Raw genomic sequence first — 20,005 nt, 5'->3', positions numbered from 1 at the left:
TTACATCTTGATCTCTCAAATTCATGAAATGAGCTCAAGGTCAGGTGAACCACATCTCCAGGATATGTAGACTTCACAAGGAACCGAAAACACCAAATATAGTTATCCTATTACACATATTTTAAAAGTGAGAAATTAATTTAACAAAAAATACTTTGTTTTAAGGAAGTCATTGAACCTTGAAATAAGTTCAAGAATAACAAGAATGTGTCCCTAGTACACGGATGCCCCATCCACATTATCATTTTCTATGTTCAGTGGACCGTTAAAATAGGGTAAAAACTCTTAATTTGGCATTAAAATTAGAAAGATCATATCATTAGGAACATGTATACTCAGTTTCAAGTTGATTGGACTTCGACCAAAAACTTTAACCTAAAGCGGGACAGACAGATGAAGGCACAGACCAGAAAACATAATACCTATAAATGGAACGTAAAAAGCTTAACTCAAATAGTTTATGCTGCCACTGTCAGATAGTAATCCCTATGTCTTTCATTCTGCAAATTGTGTTATGTAGAAAGTGAGACAGAAAAAACATGAAGCTTGACCAGATATAGAAAGAACACATTTTTTTTTGCAGATCATTATATATATCTATAAATCATCAGAAAACAAGAATGTGTCCCAAGTACACGGATGCCCCATCTGCACTATCATTTTCTATGTTCAGTGGACCATGAAAATGGGATAAAATCTCTAATTTGGCATTAAAATTAGAAAGATCATATCATAGGGAACATGTTTACTAAGTTTCAAATTGATTGGACTTCAACTTCATCTAATTTGGCATTAAAATTAGAAAGATCATATCATAGGGAACATGTTTACTAAGTTTCAAATTGATTGGACTTTAACTTCATCAAAAACTACCTTGACCATAAACTTTGACCTGTAATGGGACGAACAGACGGACGGAGGAACGGACGGAAAGACCAGAAAACATAATGCCCATAAATGGGGCATAAAAACAGATTCAACCTAATTGTTTTGGGATCTGGAACTAAGATTATTCTTGAAATATTTTTTATCCTGTTAGATCTGAATAGTCTGGATAGTGTAATTATATATGAACTGTATCAATAGATATGAATTGATTTGTAATACTGGTATGAATTCAAAATACCTGACAAAAATAGAATATCCTTTGTATTTGGTATGCTAATTTCTATGGTTTCACTGTGCATCCGTAGAAATATGCAATAACTGACAAATATTAGGAAACAAATCAATTATGCAAAATATTCACCATCAAAATAGACAAAATTTTAAAGGTAAACAACTTTCAAAGCATATGCCTTTTTATAGCTTTATTTCCTTCAGAAAGTTTCAATCAAAAAACTAAGTATTTTGTTATTCTGATAACAGATGGTTTTAGGTCTGATTAAAATCACTTATAAAGTCAAAGTTGCATAATACTTATGTTATAAAATTTTAAGTTGTACTTTTTGTTGAGAACACAATTAATGCAATTGATGCCAAAAAATAATTCAACACCTTTCAGTGTCATAAAAATAAAGTCTGATTCCTAGTACTGTTAAAACACATAACCATTATTATTTCATTTTTGGAACATTATCAAAGTATAGTGAGCAAGACCCATGAATTAGTTGGAACTTTTCATATGTTTTTATATGATGAATTACTATGGTGTGAGATCAGATCCTTGTATATGTTTATGATAATGTTGTGAACAGAACAATAAAAAATTATGATAGTGTAGTGTGATCATAACACAGTGTTTGATAGTGTTGTGTGGTCACAACAGAGAAATGATAATGTTGTGCGATCGTAACACAGTTTATGTAAATGTTGTGTGATCAGAAACGTTAATAATACTATTGTGAGGTCAGAACACAGTTTATGATAATGTTGAGTGATCAGAACACAGTGTTTGATAGTGTTGTGTAATCAGAATAGAATTATGATAATGATATGTGATCAGAACACAGTTTATGATAATGTATTGTAGTCAGAACACAGTTTAGGATGATGTATTGTAGTAAGAACACAGTTTATAATAATGTATTGTAGTCAAAACACAGTTTATGATAGGGTAGTGTGATCACAATACAGTGTTTGATAGTGTTATGTGGGCAGAACAGAGAAATGATAATGTTGTGTGATGGAAAGAGTTTAAAATAAGTGTTGTGTGGTCAAAACACAACTCATGCTTTTGTGATTTGATCAGGAAAAATCTGAAGATTATGTGGTGTGAGGTCAGAACACTGTATATATTTATGATAATGATGTGAACACAGTTTATGTAAATATTGTGTGGTCAGAACACAGTTTATGATAATGTATTGTAGTCAGAACACAGTTTATGATAATGTATTGTAGTCAAAACACAGTTTATGATAATGTATTGTAGTCAAAACACAGTTTATGATAATGTATTGTAGTCAGAACACAGTTTATGATAATGTATTGTAGTCAGAACACAGTTTATGATAATGTATTGTAGTCAAAACACAGTTTATGATAATGTATTGTAGTCAAAACACAGTTTATGATAATGTATTGTAGTCAGAACACAGGTTATGATAGGGTAGTATGATAACAATACAGTGTTTGATAGTGTAATGTGGGCAGAACAGAGAAATGATAATGTTGTGTGATCAGAACACAGTTTATGTAAATATTGTGTGGTCAGAACACAGTTTATGATAATGTATTGTAGTCAGAACACTGTTGATGATAATGTATTGTAGTCAGAACACAGTTTATGTAAATATTGTGTGGTCAGAACACAGTTTATGATAATGTATTGTAGTCAGAACACAGTTTATGATAATGTATTGTAGTCAGAACACTGTTGATGATAATGTATTGTAGTCAGAACACAGTTTATGATAATGTATTGTAGTCAGAACACTGTTGATGATAATGTATTGTAGTCAGAACACAGTTTATGATAATGTATTGTAGTCAGAACACTGTTGATGATAATGTATTGTAGTCAGAACACAGTTTATGATAATGTATTGTAGTCAGAACACTGTTGATGATAATGTATTGTAGTCAGAACACAGTTTATGATAATGTATTGTAGTCAGAACACTGTTGATGATAATGTATTGTAGTCAGAACACAGTTGATGATAATGTATTGTAGTCAGAACACAGTTTATGTAAGTGCTGTGTGAACAGAACAGTTTATAGTAATATTGTGAGGTCAGAACACGGTTAATGATAGTGTTGTGTGATCAGAACACAGTTTATGATAATGTTGTGTGATCAGAACACAGTTTAAGATAATGCTGTGTGATCAGAACACAATTTGTGATAGGGTAGTGTGATCACAACTCAGTCTATGATAATGTTGTTTGGTCTGAACAGTTTATAATAATGATGTGTGATTGAAACAGTTTATAATAATGTTATGTGATCAGAACAGTTTTTGATAATGTTGTATGATCAGAACACAGATTTAGATAATGTAGCGTGATCAGAACACAGTGTATGATAATGTAGTGTCATATAAACACAATGGGTGCCACATGTAGAGCAGGAAATGTGATTTTGTTCTTGAGCACTTGACTTCAAACCTGTTTTTTTTTAGGGAGGGAAATGTGACATTCCTCAACCTTCAGTTTTCTGTGATGTGTTTGGGGTTTTTTCCAACCTTTTTCTTGTTGGCCATAGTATTGTCTGTTTTTTTCCTTTCCTGATGTTTTTTTTGTAAAATTTCAGTTTGAAAAAGTAATTTTGTTAAATGATAGTTTGGATGTAAATGTTCTCTACCTAAAAATCTACAATACTCTGATAATTGGTTCACAATTTATAATCCTTCATGCTGTTATATAATTAAGATTGATATAGATCAGTTGTACATTAGTTCTAATCAGAGCCCTCTGTAATTACTTACCTCCTTACTTGTATTAAATATTAAAATTCTACCAGCAGTGTTCATGACATGACACTATTAAATTAAATGATACCAGATCTATCAACCAAGAAAGGATGGTATTAAAGTCTGAAAATTCCAATTAAAAATTACAAGGAATACTGTAGGAATACCAATTAATTAATTGTCAGACAACCAGAAACTACTGAGCATAGATGCATCCCTCTTAAAAATTAAGTTTACTGTATTTAAAAAAAATATAGTTCAATTAATTATCACATTAAATAATTTTTGTTAGCATTTTGTAAGCTTAAAAAACATCAATTTGAAGAAGAAAAAAATGCTTCTTCTAAAAGGTTGGTCTTTAATGAACATCATTCACTCATTGAGATGGTAAATAGAATTCTTTTGAAATTACTATACAAAAAACATCTATTAATGTCGTAGTAAAAACACCTTTAAAGCATGTTCATTCAAGAGTGAAGTGTCAAACATAATCTTCATAAAGAATCAGCATGAACACTAAGGAAGTTGCAAGCATTACTGCAAAAATAAGTCAAATTGATGTTTTAGATATGTAAATGTCTGCAATACATGTATTGTGATAACTTTTTATAAAATCATCAATATCAAAATGATATTTTGGGAACTGACATAAACAAGAGGCTCCAACAATCCTATAACGCTTACCTAGTAAAATATACAAAACTAAAGAGCATTTGTGTGCACCATTACACGGGCACTTAGTATCATTTTCTATGTTCAGTGGACAGTGAAATTTGGGTCAAAACTCTAATTTGGCATTATAATAGAAAAAACATATCACAGGGAACATGTGTACTATTAGTGTCAAGTTGATTGGACTTCAACAAAAACTTACCTTGACCAAAAACTTTAACCTGGAGTGGACAATAATCGATTTCAATGTTCAGTGGAGTGTGAAATTGGGATCAAAACTCTAATTTGGCATTAAAACTAGATCATATTATAGGGAACATGTGTACTATTAGTTTCAAGTTGATTGGACTTCATAAAAAACTTATCTTAAAACAAAGACTTTAACCTGAAGGGACCGATGAACGGACAAACAGACAGTAGGACAAACAACGGACAAACATATCTAAAAACATAATGCCCCTAAGTGTGGGATAAAAAATTTGCTATATGAATGCATTGTCTTTTCTGTAAAATGGTCATCGAAAGTGTACTAAACAGGAATTGGTTCACAGAACTCTTTTCCTGAAACCATTAGATTTAAAAGCTAACTCTAATTAAGGTCAATCCAGCCATTAGAATAATATAGCAATTCAGTAATTCATGAAAATTTGTACCCAATGGTGACAGCCTTCTACCTAACTTCAAAACATTTTCATCATCACTAAACATTGCATGTTGAAGTTTCAACGCCCTAGCTATTTTTACACAGAACATGTAAAAAGGAATCAAAATCCGATTTCAGTTATGTTCCTGTGAAGTTTATTGAAACATGTTTCTATTATAAAAATAAATCATAATGTTTTGTTATTTATAATGATTAAGATGTTATCAAGCTCTACCAAAAGATTAGTGGGCAACAGCTGGTCAAACATTTATATATGTAATTGTCAATGAAATATGCATGCACTTGCACTTTATTTTGATAAATCAACTGGAAAAAAACATAAAATCAGAGGTAATTATTCAATTCAGTTAAGATTGAATCTATCTGACTGACTTTCAGGGCATTATATAAAAATACTTGTTTTTTTCTTTTACAATGAACTTTTGTGGTATTACCACAAATACAAAATCATAACCTTTCTCTGGAAGGAGGCAAGAAAGTTTGACAAGAATTTTCCTTGTACAATGAGTGTTTTGAAATGTGAAACTGTCAGCAAACAGGAAATGGTTGCATTTTACATTTACTTAAAGGCTACAACTCATCATTATCAAGCTCGATACCAAATATTACATCCTTCCCTTTCATAGAAGCAAAGAAAAATTAAACAAAAACAAAAAAGGTCTTTTGGACAGAAGAACAGACAGATGGAATAGAACCATTACTAGACAAGCTGTAGGGATATGCATTTAATAATAGAACATTCAAGAAACGCTCATTTTCTTGCTGTTACTGGTACTCAACCTGCAAGTTTCATTTTGACATATAACACAGAAGTCATTACTGAAGGCCTATAATCTAAATGAACTGGAACCTTTATTCTATCTTTAAGTATTATGGTGAACAGTTGGTGTATTTAATTAATAATAAAGCAAAAATAAACAGCACTGTTGCTACTTGATTTACTGTCAGTATTTTGACTTTGTTGTACTTTGAAACATAAACTTAATATAAGTATAATCTGAATGTCTAGATCAAAAGTGCATCTTTTTTGTAAAAGATAACAACAGTTGTCTTTATTTGAAAGAAAAGAATTTTTTGTACCAGATATGAAAAGACATGAGAAATTGATATTAGAAACAGTCAATTTCTCATGATGATAATCAAAGACAGCCCTACATTATACAATGACAGCTGGAAACCAGGGCAAACATTCTAAGAAACTGCCAGGTGCAGCATCCATAAAGGATAAAAGATTTTTTTTCTCTCTGAAAATTAGAATGGATGTTGTTAGGATTGTTGGCATACATTTGGTCTTCTTTAAAAAAGTGATGGCTATTTACTATAAATATATTTTTTCATACTATTTTTTTTCTTCATAAACTATCAATTAGGAGGTCAGGAAGCCTAATGAAATAGGGGAGATGCAAACTTTCAAGTTATGGTGAAGCTTCAATATTCATTGTTGCAATGAAAATAATAATAAATAAATGCAAATTTTAGCTGAATTCTTTACTTTTTCAAATAAGATTAAATAATATTTCAGCTTTTAATATTGATCAAATAAGTTAAGATATCTAAAGCCATTTCAACAATTCTTATCTAGATCATCAGTATGCTGTTTTCTCAGCTAATTAACTTGGACCTCCAGTCTGAAATTCATTAGACAGAACCAAAACAACCCTATTTAAAATCCTCATTAACAATAACAAGGTCTTCAATGTCAATAACATCCTTAGGATAGGTCTTGTTTTGTGGTTGTGAAACATTACAATTCTACTTTAGGTTAATTGCCTACAACCAGGTGCTAAATCATGTAATTAATTTAATTCATTTGTTAATTACAAACTGTCTTCTAATCATTTTCAGATCAATGTTTTACAAGCTTTGCAAGCAAAAATTTCAGATAAGCAGGATCATGTAGTGAGGTTCTTCTTCAACTGTTCATGGGGGTGAAATTTACCAATTGTTTAAATGTTTAGATGTACAATTTAACTTGAGGTGTATAAAGGTATGATTTCATAATCAACAGCTTATTTACTATGAGAAGGTTTTTGGTGATTCTGTCATACAAGTGAGAGGTTTAGCTAGGTGTAAAAACCAGGTTTAATCCACCATTCTCTACTTAAGAAAATTCCTGTACTAAGTCAGGAATATGACAGTTGTTGTCTATTTGTTTGATGTGTTTGAGCTTTTGATTTTGCCATTTGATTAGGACTTTCTGTTTTGAGTTTTTCCTTGGAGTTCAGTATTTTTGTGATTTTACTCGGTTTTTTTTCTCCATATTACTGTGAGCATAATGTAACATTTGAATGGTATTTATCGTGTAGTGTTGCTTATATTTTGTTGAGTTATAGGAATCAGTAAAACTTAGATATAGTTGAATTAAGTGAGTTTTCCTGTTGCAATTTAATTGTATATTCTTAAGTGTATCTTTACTCAACTATAAGCACCACATAAAATGGAAGTCATAGATTTAAGTATTGAACAAGTTAGTTAATGTTCCATTCTTATGAAAGTAATGAGAATCTGTGGTTTGTTTCTGATATATCTCCATTGAATTTGTGTAGGTTTTGGTCTAAAGAAAGCTTTTTATAGAGGGCTGATCAAGGTCTGTAATAAAGTTGTATATATACTGTAAGTTTAGAAATTTTCTCAAATGAACTAAATTGTGGGTTTAATTATTGCCACCATAAACAAATCTGCATAAAGATCAATAACAAGTTTTTATTATTGTGATATTCACCAGTGCATTATTCGCATTAATAAAAACCTCGCAATAATTTCTGAATTTACAGAAGTGGAAAGCTTATGCTGTACGTCTCATTGACATTTATAAAAACAACCAAACTTGCTTCACTGTTCAGTGGCAAATGTTTTAAGCATTAACACACTGTTCAGTGGCAAATGTTTTAAGCATTAACAGGATGATTGGTAAGTTAAGGCTCTTTTACATTTGACATCTAGAACATTGAAGGAAAATACAGGAGTTATTTGCTTACAGACTGATTGATTTAAAGATAGATTTATTGTGGATTCATAACTTTTTGTGGGGTGCTAATTTTTGTGGATCCAGGATTCCAGGTGCAGCGCAAATTTAAGTAGAAATATATCATTCAAATTGGCAAGGTTAGCCAAAATTACTTTTGTGGTCATTTGAAGTTTAACTGATCTTCATAGCAAGGATAAGTGCTATTTTCAAAACAAGAGATGGGATCTTAGTTTCTACAAACCATATCAATCACAAAGCAAATATTTGTATAGAAATGTATGTGTCCATCAGCAAGACATATCATGCCAAAGTTCTGTTGCAAGATAAGGCACTGTCAGTTTTATTTTAAGAGAGTGATACACTATTTTTAACTTAAGTAATATTCAAAACACTATTTTTAACTTAAGTAATATTCAAACCTAATGTATTAACTTATTTACTTTCATTCATTTCAATCAAATAACCCACAATATCAGTCTTCTCATCAAATACAATTTTTAATTAATTGTCTATATTTGATGCATAATATTTTTCCCTGAAAATTAATTCTGATAGGTTCATACTTATACATGTCTCTAAAAAATCTAGAGCAATGATTAGGAAAAAATGAGCTGAGCTGAGTGAGTACTTGATGGCCATACTGCTCCCCACAAGTAGTCCCAGAAGGATTTTTGTTTAAACTGGCACAATGTTAAGGAAGATACTTTTAACAAATTTTTCCATATGTTTATACAAAGTCCAAATCACTAAATAATGGTTATAATCTATACTCTGGCTTATATAAAGATTAAGTCGTAACAAAAGACTTGTTGTAGCTGTTTTGTATTTGCTTGGTACCACAAGTGTCAGAACATAATGAATATCAAATTTAACATCATTATAGCTTTTATCATTTATTAAAAACATTTTGGGACATAAGTCGCTTTACTAGTTAATGCCCAAGTTCTTCTGTGACAAATAAGTTACTGTCAAAAAATCTATTTTTGCTTCAGTGTGGGTTAATTAGAAATTAATGTGTTTTTATTTTTGTCATCTCTATATAAGGAATTCTTAGGCTATAACATTACAGCATAAAAAGATAGTGACATCATTAGCCTCTAAGGCAGATTGACTTAAAATGTCAGTCTGAGCCAAAGCACTTAACACTAATTTTTCGCATGTCACAGCAATTAGATTCTGAGAATTTTGCAAAAACCCAATCATAACAACTGTTGTTGGTTAATCCCTTGTAATCTAGTGTTGTACTTTTGATAATTTCTGGTGTTCAGTCTATTAAGATTTGTTCATTTGTTGAATAAGTAAGAACATAGAAGTAAACATAGAACTAATCTACAAACAATCATTTCTTTAAAGTTAGCATGACTTTGTAGTAAATAGATACTATGTTTATTGGTATCATGATTCTTGCAAAAATTTTAACATATATAGGAAGGTGTACCTGATTTGTTTCATTATATTTTTTGCAATGAGTCAAAAAATAAGTTCCAGGTGAACATTGGTCATTACTCACTACATAGTTAGTTAACAAGCATGTAGTAACAGCTTTCTACACTATTTTTGTCAGATTGAAAAGTTTTTTTTAATGCACAAATGGCATACCAACAGCTTTATGATCAACACTTTTATTAATTGAAACATTTCTTTCACAGATTTACAATACAATTTGTCAGTTAACACAAAACCTTTCTGGCAATTATTCTGGTTTATGATAAGAATCCTGTCTTTTCAACAGACAACAGATTTGTTTGATTTTAATGCAGTTTCAACTTTTCTCTGGCATTATAATAGTAGAATCTATTTCAAGCAATAATTGTGAAAAATTAATGCACAGATGATTTTCCATATTTGAATGACCACACAAACATTAAGCCACTTTATGGACTTAAGCTTTCCATTATGCGCTAATTACATTTACGTCATGTTAATGTATGTCATTATTTTCTATGTAATGATTTTTCAACATTCATTTTGATAAACTGATTCAAACATTATAAAAGCCTTAGAATTTCCAAATAGCTTTTGAAACAATCTTAACAGAGTATTTACCCACCACAAGTAAGTTAATCAGCGACATATTCTGTACCTGAGTATTGATCTCCGATTTGGACATCTTGGTATTTGAGGGCAATGGTAAAAAAATTGTAACAAGTGCACATATTAAGGTTGGGGATTTAAGTTTAAGTAAATTGGAAATGTACATTTCAGAACAAAAAAGAATGTGGCAAAACGACTTTTTAACATTGTTAAAAATAACTCAAATATATCTCAAGGATTTTAAGGCTGCTTTTATTTTCCCCTAAAAAGTCTACAGAGTATATATAAACTAAGAAAATTGCAAAACAATATTTCAACTGGTAAACATTTGATTTAGTTTGAACCTTGTGCATCTTTCATGCAGCTGATGGAAAGTACAAGCTATTCCCAAGAAATGAAATATGCCTATCACCTGTGATTATCATAGATCACAATAAAGCAGATGTGAACATGGCATTTACTATAGCTTGTCAGCAAACACTGCAGTCACACTAACAATCTGGAATGATCATGCCAAGGCTGTCAGCATTTACAATGAGCACTTCATCAAAGAAAAGTACATGTCATTTTTAATGGTGCTTCAAATTTCTTTCATAACAAGGAATTCTCAATCAAAATGTAGCAAATGTCATTTTTTATGTAGGAAATCACATGTTGCAGTCTTAAACTTTCATTTCTGTTGAGAAATCCATTAATGATAGTAGAGGAAAACTTTGTATGATATTACTTACATCCATGCAGGTGGATGATTCATGTGCTAATTATAGGGTTTACAGGTGAGGATGGCAACTAAAAAAATCATGTGCTTCAGATTAGCATGTGTTAATTAAGGAGTTTACAGGTGAGGGTGGCAAGTAAGAAAATCATGTACTTCAGATTAGCTTGTGTTAATTAAGGAGTTTACAGGTGAGCGTGGCAACTAAGAAAATCATGTGCTTCAGATTAGCTTGTGTTAATTAAGGAGTTTACAGGTGAGGGTGGCAACTAAGAATCATGTGCTTCAGATTAGCTTGTGTTAATTAAGGAGTTTACAGGTGAGGGTGGCAACTAAGAAAATCATGTGCTTCAGATTAGCTTGTGCTAATTAAGGAGTTTACAGGTGAGGCTGGCAACTAAGAAAATCATGTGCTTCAGATTAGCATGTGTTAATTAAGGAGTTTACAGGTGAGGGTGGCAACTAAGAATCATGTGCTTCAGATTAGCTTGTGTTAATTAAGGAGTTTACAGGTGAGTGTGGCAACTAAGAAAATCATGTGCTTCAGATTAGCATGTATTAATTAAGGAGTTTACAGGTGAGGGTGGAAATTACTAAGACGAGCATGTGCTAATCATGTAGTTTACAGGTAACTAGGTGGCAACTAAGATGATCCTGTGCTTATCATGTAGTTTACAGGTGAGGGTGGCAACTAAGATGATCATGTGCTTATCATGTAGTTTACAGGTGAGGGTGGCAACTAAGATGATCCTGTGCTAATCATGTAGTTTACAGGTGAGGGTGGCAACTAAGATGATCATGTGCTTAAAACGGAGTTACAGGTGAAGGTTGTATCTAAAATGGTCATATGCAATTAAGGAATTAATAGGTGAGGGTGGTTACTAAGATGATTATCTGCTAATTAAGGCTTTTACAAGTGAGTGCCGTAATATGGATTGACCAGTTTTAAGATAATAATCTTCCCCTGAGGACAATATTGATCCAGACAGGCATATCATCACAAAATTATTTCTGTGTCTATAAATAAAAGATGTGGTTAATTATGACAATGAGAACCACTCAATTCCACAACAAGAGGCTGTCACAACGACAGCACACCGGATTTATTAACATTTATTTGTGTCCTGGAAATATCACAAGAACCATAACTGATGAACAGTGAAAGTGAAAATCGTCAATATCAAAGTTGACCTCCATTTTGTCATCAGTATCAACATATTAAAATTTGAAAAGCTTAGGTTGAATGGCTCATGAGTTAATGCAACAACATGAATGGAAACGCCATTTTTCGATCTTTCAAGAACCATAACTCCTGAACGGTAAAAGTCAAAATCGACATTATTGAACTTGACCTCCATTTTGTCATCAGTAACAACATATTAAAATTCGAAAGCTTTGATTGAACAGTTCATGTGTAAATGCACGGACATGACTGGAAACACCATTGTTCAATCTTTCAAGAACCATAACTCCTGAACGGTAAAAGTCAAAATTGTCATTATTGAACGTGACCTTTATTTTGTTGTCAGTAACAACATATAAAATTTTTAAAAGCTTTGGTTAAACGTTTCATAAGTAAATGCACGGTCAACATTTGGTTGCCGCCACCCAACCGCCTGCCGTACATCCCCAAATAAATAACCGACATTTTTGTCACAAAAATCTGGTTAAAAACAGAAGTCTGTGAGAGTAGAAATGAGCTTTACAATGAAGTAATAGGATATCATAAAGGTATGGTTTTACACTAGTTATTTTGGGGCCCTTAGCTTGTTGTTGGGTGTGAGCCAGCATTTGCAGCTTAGTATAAAAACAATCAATAAATAAACTAGAAAAAAGGTGATTAGAAATATTCTGAAGAAACATAATTATTGGATGAGCTGTCCTCAAAAATGTTGTGTTTGCTTATTCTAGGGAAAATTGTACAGTCTAAACAATTTAAAAGTCCTATATATTGTCACTTTTTCAGTATATATATTGTATAATATAACCCCCACACACACACACATTTTTTTTAATTATATATTTGAAAGATTTTAATACCATGTATAGAAAGATGTATAGTCTGAAGTTTTTTGTTTTAATTAAATTGTCACTTTTTTTCTCCAATAATGTTTTTCTCCTATAATGGTTTGTCTCCTGATGTAAACACAGGAGAATTATTTACAAATCAGTACTCATGCACTTACTAATAACCCGTACTGTTTATTAGAACAAGAATCCCAACATAAAAAGTTCCACCAACATGAAAGTAAAAGAAGATAATTATTTCACAAATTATGAGCTTTAGTCATTCTATCTTATGATTTATTTATTCCTACTAATTGGTGAATCCTGAAAAAAAAAGAGTCAGCAGGTATTCTGACTCTTCAATCTTGATACATACGGTTAATTATAAGTTTATTAACATATAGCAACATACTGCAGAAAAGCTGTAGGTACTAATTACAGATATTACCTGAAATGTTGTTCTTCTGAAGATTTTATCAAATCCTTAAGATAGTATGAAGCTAATTTAATAATTACTGTCAGTAATTTATCAAAAAGAATTTTTCGTGATTGCCACACACACCAACTTTTTAAAACATACATTTTAATACCCATGAAAACACAAGCATTACATGGTGTTATACTTTGATATTTTTACCAATAAGGTATACTTCAAACTTGGATATTTTCGTATGTTGTTGTACCCATTGGATTGCACTAGATGCTCATTTTGAGCAAGAGGCTAAAATTTCTGTCTGATTAGTAAGTCCACCAATTCAATAGTATTGCCTTGTACAAATTAACCCAGTAGAATATTTAACAAGAGGTAACATCTCCTACAGGTTTTGAAGAGTTGACACTTGTGCTTAGAACTACACTTTTGAACAACCTGGTTTTGCTGTACCTTACATATTCACCATCTACTTTATAATGGACCATGCCATGCATACTACGATCAATACACAAGTATCATTATAACTATAAATGTTGGCCCTAATTGTCAAATTGATTTCATTAAAATGTAATAGGACATAATTGTCCATATTCTTTTGATATATTAAGTTTAAACCATCTGTGAGTAGTAAAGTAGTGCAGTTTTTTTTTTAAAGAAAATGTTCAGAACAAAATACATGATATATTTAAAGAATTCATTTTTTTTCTGCAATGAGATTGGAATGGGTAACATCATAACTTCTTCTTACAATAGAAAGGGCAACAAAAACGGATTAAAGTTGAAATGTATAAAAGCAAACCATTATCTTGTTAAAAATATTTGCTATTATAATATTGACCTATAATGGTTTACTTTTATAAATTGTTATTTGGATGGAGAGTTGTCTCATTGGCACTCACACCACATCTTCCTATATCTATTCCCTTAAAATACTATTTTAATTTATACCATATTCCTTACCATAGAACATATAGCTGTTTTAATGATTTTTTCATTTAGGTGAAAAGTTCAAGTAATTTGTAACAAAAACAGATGCTAACAACTGAAAGCAGAAAGAAGTCAAAGAAAAAATGCAATAAGATGCAATAATAGCTGTTTTTGTGATGTGAATGGTGTGTTAATTGACCATCTTTAAACACCTGCAGATACAAAACTATCCATTACAGAAAAAAATCTCTGCCAGAACATAATAACAGTATGGTGGTCTCACTACACCAATGTAAAATCCATCAATGAAATCTGAACTAGGTGCAAACAAGTAGATCATTTCTAAATTAAATTGTAAACTGATAATTCAAACATTTAATATTTGTCTTAATATTGTTCAATTGCTAAGATAACAGGAGTTGAGCAGAGAGTCAAGGTAAAAATCCTGTTTTAAAGTATAATCCAGGAACTTGTAAATCTTAAAGCTTAATTAGAAAGCATTAACGTTTGTTTGAAATGGATACCTGATGATCTCTTCAGTTCCGATATATTCTGTTGTAAGGTCAATGACATCATTGACAACAGATGGTATTATTTTCTTTTCAAACATAACATGCAATGTTGGTCTAAATAAAAGACAGAAGATCTGTTTTATGGTTGGTAATAACAAGGATACACATAAAATCATTTGAAACTTAAATTATACTTTGGGGCTAAGGTCTTATGTACTGAGGCATCATGATACAAATGTTTTGAAACTTTTGTTTTGAAACATTCAAGTTGAATTTCTGAAATAGACATAATCCAAAAACCTAACAAACAAATGATTTCAAGTTCATAATTGATTATAATTATTAGAAGTACTGTTTATTCATTAATATTTGTCGGATACCAATTTTCGTGATTTCGTGGATACAGGGAAACCACGAATTTAAATGTTCAATGAAATACAAATTGTCTTCAGAACAGTATGCAGACTATGCCAAAATCACGAAATCAATAATCCACGAATATGCAAGTTTTCATCAATCCACAAAAATTGGTATCTACGAAAAATAAATGAATCCACAGTATGTCAGACCATGTGAGTATTATATTGACTTCCATGGTCAGACGGACATGTTATCTACATAACAGACCCTGTAATATTGGGTATCATTAAACTGGCCTTGTGATTCTCTGAAAACCCTATACAATGTAACTCACAATAATTACCATTTCTAAGTGGGTCTGGAGGGATTTAGGCATGAAATCTGTTTCTTTGTTTAGCAAATGTGAGACGTAAAAGGAAGTAAATGAGACTGTACATTTACATTTGAATTCACAGTTACTTTATGTTGAAAAAGGTACAATTTTGTAATATCTAACTACGCAAGTATCTATATTTTTGTATTCATATTGCAATTTTACATATATATGCCCAAATCATTAAATACTGAAAAGCATGTTTGGTGGGGTTATTCCAGATTTTTTACACATGAGCGACGACTCTTTTTTGTTTGCTGAAATTGGTACCAATGAGTTGTATATGGATTTTCTTCCATAAGTTATAGAGAATAAATTTCAAAAGAATAGTTTTAAAATGAATATACTTTGAATTATTTGGCAAAAATATATCAGGAAATTTCAATACATATCCATATCTAAAGAGACAATACCAAATTTAACATTGATTCACCTATATAAAAAAAAACTATTTAGACCTAATTGTACTATAATGTACCAAAGATATTCATTTATGAAAAATTCATTCAAATTGAACAATAAACATGACAAACAATGATTTTGAAATAAAGGTCTGATCTTACGCAGAAATTATCTAGCAGTACAATGAATTAACATTCTAAAAATGTTAACTGCATTAATTATTTAAGGTTTCATTAATACTCAATTAATACTCTGAGAACCTTTTACAGTTCCATTTACAACTAATTATTTTTTGCCTTAGTTTTGAAGTACTACGTTACCCTTAAGACATTTTTTTCAATTTTTAAACCAAGTTCATTAGGGATCAGGCAATGTATACTATGTGACAATATTTATTCATATCGTGACTGAAAATGTATTCTTTTATTTAGTATCATGTTTAAGACTTTCCCTCAGCTTTAAGGATGGCATTTTGTAATTAGCTTAATCCTACATCTAATGTATCTTAGATTTGGTCCAACTTTACAACATAAAAGTCATGACTTGGTAATTTTCAATTAATCTGCATCCATTTTACAAGTAATGAACACAAGCAAAATCAACACGCAGTCAACATTTACATCAATGACACTGATGATCAGTACTTTTGAATATGATGAAAGATCTTCTGATCACTAAAATGACCAGGATACATATACAATTGCAACTTTGGTTACCTTCAGATTAATTCTCAGCAAACTCTGTGACAGTGTTGAACAAGAGGCTGTCAAAGAGACATCAAACCAGATTTTCCTATATTTGATCGATCTCCTTATGAAAAATAAAATACCAAAATTATTCATATATATATCAAAGCTTAACTTGGCACCTTTAATCACCCAATGAGAAAAGCTACTGCACTAAAATTTCTTAAGAAGCAATTGTTATTTTTGCTACGGTAACTTAAGAGTGCATTTATACGCAAATTTTGAAGTAACAAAATTGTATGAAAGGCAGAAGACATTTTGGAAAATATCTAAATGATACAAATGATCAGGTAAAAGGTCAATGCTTTAGTAGGTTAAATATTTCACCAACTTAGAGTGACTTTTCCGTATCATGTAAACGGTCAAATCAATCTTAAAACTTTACACACTTCTAAAGACATTTACAACCGAAACAAACTGATTTACAGCACCATTGTTACAATAAGTTAAAATAAAAAATATCTGTCAAAACAGGCTGTATTTTGTATATAATAATAAAACCTATAATATATTTAGACAAAATGTTCATATAGACAGACTAAATGTAATAACCTCTGAGAAGGAATGATTTAGAGCTTAACATATTGTAAAGACACTGGTCTATTGTTGAAACTGTATGATGCCTTAAAGATTTTGTACACCAAGAGTGGCTTCCTTGTTGATGTATAACCTACATCTATTCTTAAAACTTAACTATAAACAACCAAAAATTTGTATTTGTCAAAGGCGTTCTGCAATTTTTTAAAGGTCTTTTAAGGCACAAATTGAGCTTACTTTTCAGTAACATAAGTATTTTTTTAATCTTGAATTGATGATTATTTTTACTATGAACAGCAAAATCTATCCATTATTTTAAAAATAATGACAATAAATTTATTGGAATACTTTTTTTTTTTTAAATATTTTAAACTGCTACACCACATCCTTAATATAACACTTCAACTCAAACTTTAGTTTAACAAAAACATTTATTTCTTTAAACTTCATATTTTTGAATAAACATTCAATTCCTGTACAAGTTTTAAGACGAAGAAAGAATTTAGCATTGACATAATAAAATGGGAAAAAAACACCATTTGTTTCCTCAAGAAATTCTCAGACAAATTATCTGTAATTTGAATTCTGAAAACTACATAACAAAACAATTTCAATTTTGTCCTAATAAGTCAACAGACGGATAAAATGGTATTTACTTGTAATGATGAAAACTGGATTCCAATAACAGAGCAAAGTCATTAATCTTCTGGCAAAAAAACCACAACTCTTCAGGACCATTTGAGTCAACAGGAAGAAAAAGACTTAATTGAAGAGATTCAGATGACAATAAATCGGACAATTTACACAAATTTTACCGATATTCAGTTTCAAATCTTTCAGAAAAGCCAAACTGGAATCAAATTAAAATCCATTTAAGGAAATACTGACAGGAAAATGCCTAGCCCATTATCTTCACAATGCAGACATTATAAATCAAATTTACCAACTTGTGTCAAATTTCTAGAAAAAGAATCAGACTGAGATTCACAAAGTTCCACAGTTATAACCAAGCATGAAGCCATCATTTTAATTTACTGTTTATTTTTGGAGATATATATTATTTTGGTTTAAAAATAGGCAAGATTATTGAACAAACCAAAAATTCTTTTTTTCTTGACTTGCCAATATTGTATGATCTGTATCATTTTATGAAAAAGGTTTGTGGAATTTCGCTTCAAATTTTTATGGCTTCTGAAAGACATAATTTAACTCATCATTTTAACAAAATATAAGAAATTTCTGAGAAATTGACTTGAGTCAGCGTTTTTAAATATTTTTATAAAGGATCAAGGTATTGTTCTTTTTCCATTTTCTTCACCTTCTTTGCCAAGTACCAATCGATTGTATCAAACAAGAAAACATCTCCCATAATGCCGAGCGAGAGAGCATTAAAATAGCTTTTAGCTTAAGTTGATATGATTTTTCTAGTCAAAAGAGATCAATTTGTTTGAAAAATACTGTTTACACTTAATTTAGCCTTAACACTGAAAACCTAAGCCTCCCTTGTAGCGAGGGGAAACAGAAATGGACTGAATCATTATCATTACAGCTAATTATTTCAGAACTAGAAAACACTACTGTTGGTTTCAACTGGTGCAAAACGAATCTCCAGTGCATTAAATAATAATGAGAAAAACATACTGATACAAGAGGTATTGGGAAAAACTAATTGGTATAAAACCAGTGATTCTAGAAGCATACATACAATGTTCTATTTAGAGCTATCATTACAATTTTTGTTTACTGATTGAAAAGGTTTAATATCCGTATTGGGAACAGAACTAAAAGTAAATACTATAATCTATCAATAAATCATAATTAGAATTTCTTCACATCTTCATTAAGGTATAAACTTTTACTTAGAAAATCACTTTTATTTGGTATTTAGGTTCAGCTAATGAAGCAAATATATAACAGGATGATATTTTCAAGCCAGATCAAAAATATGAAAACTTGATGAAAATTTAAAAAAGATATACCACTTTGATCAAAGATTATTGTAAACTGTGAAGTTAAATGGGCATGCACTAATATCAGATTACTTATAAAATAAAAGATAAAATAAAAAATAAAAGCAAATGGTCTCATAACACCCAAAATGTACTGACAAACTTAAAGTTCACATGTACTTTTATAGCTTATTTTAAGGCTTGAATTTAATTTTGTTTTCAAAATCATTTCTTTTTTTTTGTTATAAAACAAAACATATGACTCAAGCATGAGCAAAGGAAACATCAGAGTAAAGCTGAAACCTCTCACTGCTAAAGGAGTAGGTCTGGTAAGACCTCTTTTTGGCCCCAAAATATAGCAGTTTTACAAAATTGTTAAAATGTAAACTTTTATTTATTAATTTAACAGCAGAATGCTTCTTTTACATAAATATGGACTGTTTTTGACAATACAATGCCCATATATCGGGTACTAGCACCATTAAGTCATGCTAAATCACTGAAATCTTCACAATTCTAGCATTTTAGTTAAATTTTAGACGGTTTTCGTTTAAAACGAAAGTGGCCGCATTCGTGTTCATTCTTAATATTAAAATGTAAGTTGTATTTTATGATAATACGTAACATATGTAAAGGTTGAGAATGAACACGGATGCGGCCACTTTCATTTTTGACAAAAACCATGTGAAAAGTGACATTTTTTGGCATATTTGGTAGATTTTTCATATTTGAGCTTGAATCGGATCGTTTTAAATGGCACAATCAGTTAAAAACTTTCACATAAACTAATTGAATCAAATAAAATAGACACTTAAGTGTTTAAAAAGTGGTCAAAATCTTTCGTCAGATGA

The 20,005-nt window shown here is 30.6% G+C and overlaps 2 protein-coding genes across 7 annotated transcripts in view; both read right to left on the bottom strand.

Annotated features, from left to right (window-relative positions):
* LOC139514487 (general transcription factor 3C polypeptide 1-like) overlaps window positions 1-20,005 on the bottom strand; it is a 227,791-nt gene that overhangs the window by 48,019 nt on the left and 159,767 nt on the right. The gene's annotated exons all lie outside the window — the stretch shown is intronic.
* LOC139514544 (FMRFamide receptor-like) overlaps window positions 1-20,005 on the bottom strand; it is a 136,759-nt gene that overhangs the window by 14,633 nt on the left and 102,121 nt on the right. The window contains exon 8 of one of the 6 annotated variants that reach the window (XM_071303934.1): window positions 16,639-16,732. The exons of 4 other annotated variants lie outside the window; for them this stretch is intronic. The gene's annotated coding sequence lies outside the window, so the exon portion shown is untranslated. Of the gene's footprint in view, window positions 1-14,799; window positions 15,055-16,638; window positions 16,733-20,005 lie in introns of those variants that run through there. One more of the 6 variants, XM_071303975.1, reaches the window with a different exon arrangement.

This window comes from Mytilus edulis, chromosome 1 (genome assembly GCF_963676685.1).
Source record: "Mytilus edulis chromosome 1, xbMytEdul2.2, whole genome shotgun sequence".
NCBI lineage: Eukaryota > Metazoa > Mollusca > Bivalvia > Mytilida > Mytilidae > Mytilus > Mytilus edulis.
The sequence above is the reverse complement of the archived record's forward strand: the minus strand, read 5'-3'. Positions and strand labels throughout refer to the sequence as shown.